The sequence below is a fragment of the Micromys minutus genome (assembly GCF_963924665.1).
Source record: "Micromys minutus genome assembly, chromosome: 15".
Lineage (NCBI taxonomy): Eukaryota > Metazoa > Chordata > Mammalia > Rodentia > Muridae > Micromys > Micromys minutus.
Window position 1 is genome coordinate 21,327,615 of NC_137984.1, and position 7,075 is coordinate 21,334,689.

General features: G+C 44.2%; 1 pseudogene across 1 annotated transcript; it reads right to left on the reverse strand.

Annotated features, from left to right (window-relative positions):
* Positions 1 to 309: 309 nt before the first annotated feature.
* On the reverse strand, positions 310 to 863 carry LOC308430486 (large ribosomal subunit protein uL22-like; annotated as a pseudogene). The gene has a single exon. The product of its transcript is annotated as a large ribosomal subunit protein uL22-like (transcript).
* Positions 864 to 7,075: the final 6,212 nt, after the last annotated feature.

The following is a 7,075-nucleotide window of genomic DNA, read 5'->3' on the forward strand; positions in this document are numbered from 1 at the left end:
TGTGTGTGTGTGTGTGTGTGTGTGTGTGTGTGATTTTATATATGTAGAATAAAATAAAGTATGCTTTCTCTTTCTCCTTCACACATGTCATTTTCGAAATCTTTGTTCCTGCATGAATCTGTAGTTTCATGTTAAAGGAAAGTATACCTTGTGTAGAAAGCATCAAGCATCCACCCAGCTTCTTTCTTCTTCTTCTTCTTCTTCTTCTTCTTCTTCTTCTTCTTCTTCTTCTTCTTCTTCTTCTTCTTCTTCTTCTTCTTCTTCTTCTTCTTTTACTTTTACTTTAACTACATTTATTTTATGCTGAATTTATTCCTGTGCCATGAGCTTTTGCTTTTCAGTTTCTTCTGGGATTATCTTTTTCTTCTGTGCAACCTCCTCTTCTGGCTTTGGAACAGTCTGTTCCTTCTCTGTGAGGATCATCTCAATGTGGCAGGGGGAGCTCATGTATGGGTTAATCCGGCCATGAGCTCTGTAGGTTCGCCGGCGCATCTTAGGTGCCTTGTTCTCCTGGATGTGTTCAATGTCCAGAGAATCTACATCTAAACCCTTAAGTTCACATTACTCTCTGCATTCTTAAGCATATGCAGCAAAAACTCAGCACTCTTTTTTGGCCACCGTCCCTCTGTCCAGCCCCACTGTTTGGCCTGAGTGCACCTACCAATGCCACCATTGTAAGGCCGGAATGGCACACATTGCTTTTTTAAAGTGACATCCTTCAGATACTTGGTGGCTTTATGGATATGCATACCCTTGATGGCCTGGGCAGTTTCCTGGGTGTTCTTAAAATGAACACAAAGGTTTGAACCTTTGGATTTGCATGATTTTGTGGGGTTTTCTGGGTCAAGAGAGTAGCGAACCATCTTTACAGGTCACCTCTGGCCGCTTACAGGAAGAGCCCAGCTTCTCTTTCTACTCTGTAAAGATGAGAAAACGTAAGAATTAAAATTGAAACTTGAGGAACAAACTTGAGATGCCAAAATGGAATAGCCGAGGTATGTAGTAATATATTAACAGCATGGACTGAAGAGATGGTTCGTTGGTTATAAGCACTTGTTGCTGGCTCACAACCATCCTTAACCACAGTTCCAGAGGATCCAATGACCTATTCTGATCTCAGTGGGCACTCACACACACACACACACACACACACACACACACACACACACACACACCCCACACCATACCACACACACACACACACACACACACCACACCACACCACACATACACACACACACACACACACACACACACACACACACACACACACACACGCAGAAATACACATATACACATAAAATATATCAGTGGGCATACTCATATGGAAGGGATAAAGATGGCAGGACCTCAACCCTAGAGAAATAACTACAGGCAATTTTGGAAATGTTGAGAGTGGGAGAGATAGTCTTCCCCACAGAAGAACCTTTAATGGTTATCCAATTATCCAATACCAGCGGTAAGCCCTGAGTTATACTACCAGGTAATGTTATATGGACTGATCAAGTTATATGAATGCAGTGGTGTGTGTGTGTGTGTGTGTGTGTGTGTGTGTGTGTGTAAAAGAAATAGAAGCCATGAATTAATGAGAAAGCAAGGAGAGATACATTGGAGTTGGAGGATGGAAAAGAAAGATGGGGGAAGTTATGTAACTGTAATTTTAAAACAATTTTAAAACAAAATAAATATGTTTTAAAATATATTGACATTAGTCCAAAAGGGAACATTGTGGTATATCCTGGATTGGAATGAGGGCTCCAGACCATCTGACTAACTAAAGCTATGGGATCCATGCACTAGGACTGTAAGTGGCATTTGCACATTTCCCAAGGACTGGGTGATGCCTCCGCAATCACTGCTGTGACCGTACTCTTTCTTTTTCTGAGCATGTCTGCAGAAATCTTGTGCTCTGTGGTCCTTGAAGCAAGCACAGTATCATGTGGTATATGTCCGTCTTTGAAGTTTGCCTTTAGCAAGGCTCATGAAGTCTGGCACCTTCTGATCTAGACACGCCCCTATGTTTAGGCCCAAAGATCTGTTTTGTTTTGTTTTTTTTTTCTTTTTTTAAATCATGAATATGTTTCTATTGTGCTTATTTTTATATTAGCTGATATAGATCTGCTTTATGCTTAGTGTCTACAATGGAATATCTACATTCACTTTGAAGATCCCTTATTCATGAACGTGTAAGAGAAGTATGGTTTTTACAAGTCCTCTTGTCCCTACTCTTTTTATAGCTCTCAGCTGCTGAAGGGCCCACAACTTCAAACCATTCGCTGGTCTTCTGGTAACTAGTAGTCCATTTCCATACATTTTCACAAGAAGGGTTTCCTCTGTAGTCACATGAGCTTAGAGCTCTTCTTAAATCACCTATCACTGTAATATCAACTTGTCTTATTAGATCCATGTACTTCTTACAGAAAATCTGTGTTTTTCTCCAGATATGTGATAACCTCCAAAGAATTCTTGTATGTATCCAGTTACATCAAGGGCTCAATTATAAGCTAAAAACTGTTATAGCCCACTCACTCTGTCCCCAACTCCACCCCTGAAATCAGGCAATCAATGACTAGTTCTTTGTAAGTCAAAATCAAACTACAGAGAAACAAAGATTTTACATCCTTTTCAGAGATTAAAAAAAGTTTAGCAATCTGATGATGATCTAAGATACCTTGGTTTTTTTTAGAACCTCCATCTGGATGATACAGAACCCGAACATTATACACCATCCTCCAGGACACCTTGAAATCTAATAAACCTTAGTGACTCAATGTTTTAATTAACTTGTTTTTAGCAGTCTTGTTGATTTTTTTCCCCTGAGAAATGTTGACACTTGATCCCTGTTGTCTTTCATAGTATAACTTGTGATGGACCACTTTCTTTCCCCTCAAATTCATATTTCAGTGGAAAGTCTTCACTGGGAAGTGAATCTTTGGGTGCCACAGTTATCTGATAGTCTTTGTAAACTTCTTAATGCTCCTTGCAGGGGTCTGTGTTTTGGAGCCAAAGTTGACACTAGGAAACCAGTGACTTCTTTAACCTTACTGACAGTCAACTAGGTTCATTTCCTATGTCATCCTTTCTTGTTAAAGTCATGCCTGGACAGACAGGAAGAGGTAAGACCAGATGGAGCCCCAGGTCCTGCATTTTCTTCTATTCCTTCCTTACAAGCCATTTAAGGTGCCCTTCTATCTTCAAGATCCAGAGCATCTCCTCACTGATGTCAAGGATGCAGTTGCTCCTCAAATTGCTACCATTTGCTGGCTTATGCTGTTCTGTGGATGAACCCTGCAGATGGGGAGAGGGGACTGTCTCCCTCCCTCCCCCCTGCTTCCAGCCCTCCTTCCCTTCTATGCTTCTTGGGATTTTGTGACTGCCTTCTGTGACCCATGCTTATGAGAGCCCCTCACTGTCTGTTCACACTGCAGCAAGAGGCAACCAGAGTAGTTTCTCGACTCCAGCACAACCAGGCTTGCTTTTCAGTGATTTCCTCATAGCAAGTGTACTGTAAAACAATAGCACAAACAACACAATTCTTAAAATTCAGAGAATGGTACAGAGAGGAGGGAATGAACGATAGGAATCTAAAATGTCTTGCTCAGAGTCAGTCTCCCTTCCCCAACCCTTGCTGTGCATTTTGAGTTTAGAAGATCGGATATACCCACTGAACATTACAGTCATTTCCCCTGCTGCTTCTTAAAAACAAACCATTTCAAATAGCTTCACAGGCAGATGTTACAATTTCAAATAGCTCAACAAGCAGATGTGGCTTTTTTTTACTAATGGTAACACTTTAAGGAAACACTGTTTAGTATACACTGTAGTATTTGTTGGAAGCTGACAAATACTGGTATCCAGAGTGAGCTAGCAGTCCTTAGACCCAAGGAAAGCTGGAAAGCAGATGTCTTGCAGTAAGCTGTCTTTCAGGAGATCAGGGGGATGTGTCCTCTAATCTTAGGACTGGGGTAAGTTTTTGTTCTCTTCAGGTCTCTAACAGAAGATGAGTAGCAGCTGTTTTGGGGGTCTACTGACACAAATACAAACTTTACTATAAACACATTCACACATAAAGAGTCACGTTGAAATACCTAGGTGCCCTGTAACCAGGCAGGTTGGCACATAGAGTTAGCCACCACACCACAGAATGATGAATTGAAACAATGGCCCTACGTGGAAAGTTAGCCAGTCTCCATCTGGTAAACGCCAGCTGACTGTTCCACATTTGTGTGTTTTAGAGAAGCAGAAAGAGGCCCAGAGAGTTGAGTAAGTTTATCTAGGCAGCTTAGATTGTTGAAGGCAGAGCTGGGATCCCAACCCTTTTACGTGCTTTAGCTGGGTGTGGGCAGCTTCCCACACGTCGCGGAGTTCCTCCCTCCCTAAGAAGAAAGTGTACTGAAGGCATCAGCCATTGCTCAGAGCTCTGGGGAAAGCAGTGCCCCGCCTTCATGTGTGAACACGCCCGACTTGTGCAGCACCCAGCTACCCGGAGGGCCCCGCGGGACATTGACAGTTACTGTTTACTGAGAGCCACACCCTTGTGCTTTGTTCCGATGTCCATCCACTCTTCAGGCTTTACCACAGCTCTGGGCTCCTCCACTACCCACTGCAGCCATACCAGGCCTGCCACAGGCTGGGATGGTTAAGGCTTCTGAGGTACCTCTTCAAAACTATCCTCATGGGCCAATCCAATCCTCTTCCATCGCTCCCCTGATTTTTTTTTTTTTAATAAGCGGCTTAAAATGTTCAGGTATCAATTATGCTGTCCGTGCATGATGCCTGCTGCCTCACCCATTATGAGCCGGACCTTTCTCCATGGAGATGGTGCTTATTCATGGCCTGACCCAGTGATGCTGTTCCCCACTGTCCATTCCCTCCTACCCTACACTTTAAGAAAAGACTGTAAGTGCAAAATCTATAGCTCTTTCCGGTTGCTCCTAGAGTTCCATTAATCATAATTAATCTGCACAGTGCTGCTGAGTTGATTTTGACAATAGCAACCACCTAGTTTTTTTCTGAGACGGAAGGGAGTGAGTTCCTTACCCAAAGCCCAGTTACAAGCCACATCTCCCTGGGGTCAGCACTTCCTGTGTAGTTTGTAGATATCAGCTCTGATGGCTTGGAGTGAGGGAATCCTCCTGGCCCCATCCAGTGTGGACAGGTCACAGAGCAGGCCTCATCTGGGGCAGCATGTGTGGGAAGGCTCGTGTTGAAGGTCAGCACCATGTACAGCAATATAGGTACCAGTGCAAAGAAAGATGCATTGGGAGGAAAATGGGGATAGGAAGAAAGGAGTACACATTTTACTGACCGAAGCAGTGCTCCGTGCTCTTCATGCTAACGGTTCAAGTGTACGGCCCTTAGGTCAGTGAGTTCTCCACAGCACTGTCACAACCTGTATCTGTGTCTCGGTCCTAGGGAGATTTCCTTCCAGAACTCGGTCTGACTTTCCATGGTTCCAGTTCCGAGGCTGTGACCCATATTATTGAGAGTGGACAGTCTCGGCAAGGCTTCTGAAAAATGGCAGACCAATTGGCATACAAGGGAACAGTCCTCGGCACTAACAATATGCACGTGAAAAGCAGAGGAGCAACCTTGCTTTCCAGGCTGTTCCACGTCGTCTTTGAGACTGGAGTAAATAAACTGCAGGCGTTCTGCCAACAGTGGGGGCTCTGTAGAGAAGCCGCACTCTCCAGAGGTGGACAAAACTCTGGGCAGTAACTGCTCTGTGATGACCAAGGACTCTCTAGAGCCTGTGGACAGAGAACGTACTTCATACATGATGGGGGCTCTCAGAGTTAGAGGCATGTCTCCTACCCAGGCTCTGCTAACAACTGTGATTTCCTATGAAAGTGTTGTGGGCCTGGTTTGTTGGCTTGTGAGACTTTGTCTTTGTTATTGAGTGGGTCGTGTGTATCCACGAGAAAGTGCTTTGTTGCAACAGAACACCATTTTCCCCCCAAGTTAAGAGCTGGTGTCTTTTGCTAGAAGTAAGGTGGGGATGGGGAGGAGACTGTGTCTGGCTGGTGCAAGCCTCCATTGGATCAATGGGAACATGTGAGCTCTTCCTAGTACACTTCACTGGGAGACACACAGTCAAGTGTGACAAGCTTGGAGGAAGGTGGGTTGGAGAAAGAGGCTCAGCTGACAGATTTGGGGAGCTCAGACATGTCCGTGAGTCATAAATGCGATGACATGGTCAGAAGGGAGTTGGCTGGCAAGACAGGCCTCTGTGAGCTTGTGAGAGGAGACTGAGGAGTCTGAAGACATCGAGGACCAGTGTAGGATAAGGGACTGTAGGAGGAAGAAAGTGTTGCCTGAGAGGGACAGTAGGTCAGGAAGGCCCAGCCTGATGAATGGGATGGAGAGAGTAAGATCTATGCCAAGATTACAGGAGGAGGTAAAGATCCAGACAGGCTGTATCAGGATGAGAGTCTGTAGGTAGCAGGGAATACCAAGGGTCAGGGCAAGGTATCTGAAAAAGCTAGAGAGAAAAGGTAGGGATGCCCAGAAGCACACATAAGATTTAAAAACTGATATGAATTATGTATTACATAGTCAGTACACACAGAATCACCATTGTGGCTGCAGGGTAGGGGAAGCTGGTGATTTGGTGCGAGAAGTATTTTCAAGTAGAAAATGACTGTTTACAGTTACTCCTTTTGAACACTAGAGGACAGCACAGCCATATAGAATGGCAGATCAATTTTGTGTTAAGCCTGAACTGTTGATTCGAATATCCTGGTTTCTAAGAAAGTTACAGAAAAGGCCTTTTGAAGATGTGCATACACAGGGGCCTCAGGAGCCTGGGGCAGACAGAGAGCTAGATAAATTAAACACTTGGTACACACCTCCTATAGACTGTATTAGTCAGGGACACTAGACAGCTAGTTAAGTACTTGGTGCTAACCCTCCTATATGTGTCTTAGCTAGGGTTACTCTTGCTGTGATAAACCACCATGACCAAAGATACTTGGGGAGGAAAGGATTTCTTCAGCTCACACTTCCACAGTACTGTTTGCCACTGAAGGAAGTCAGGACAGACACTCAGAACATAAGTCGTAGAGTGGCACTGCTT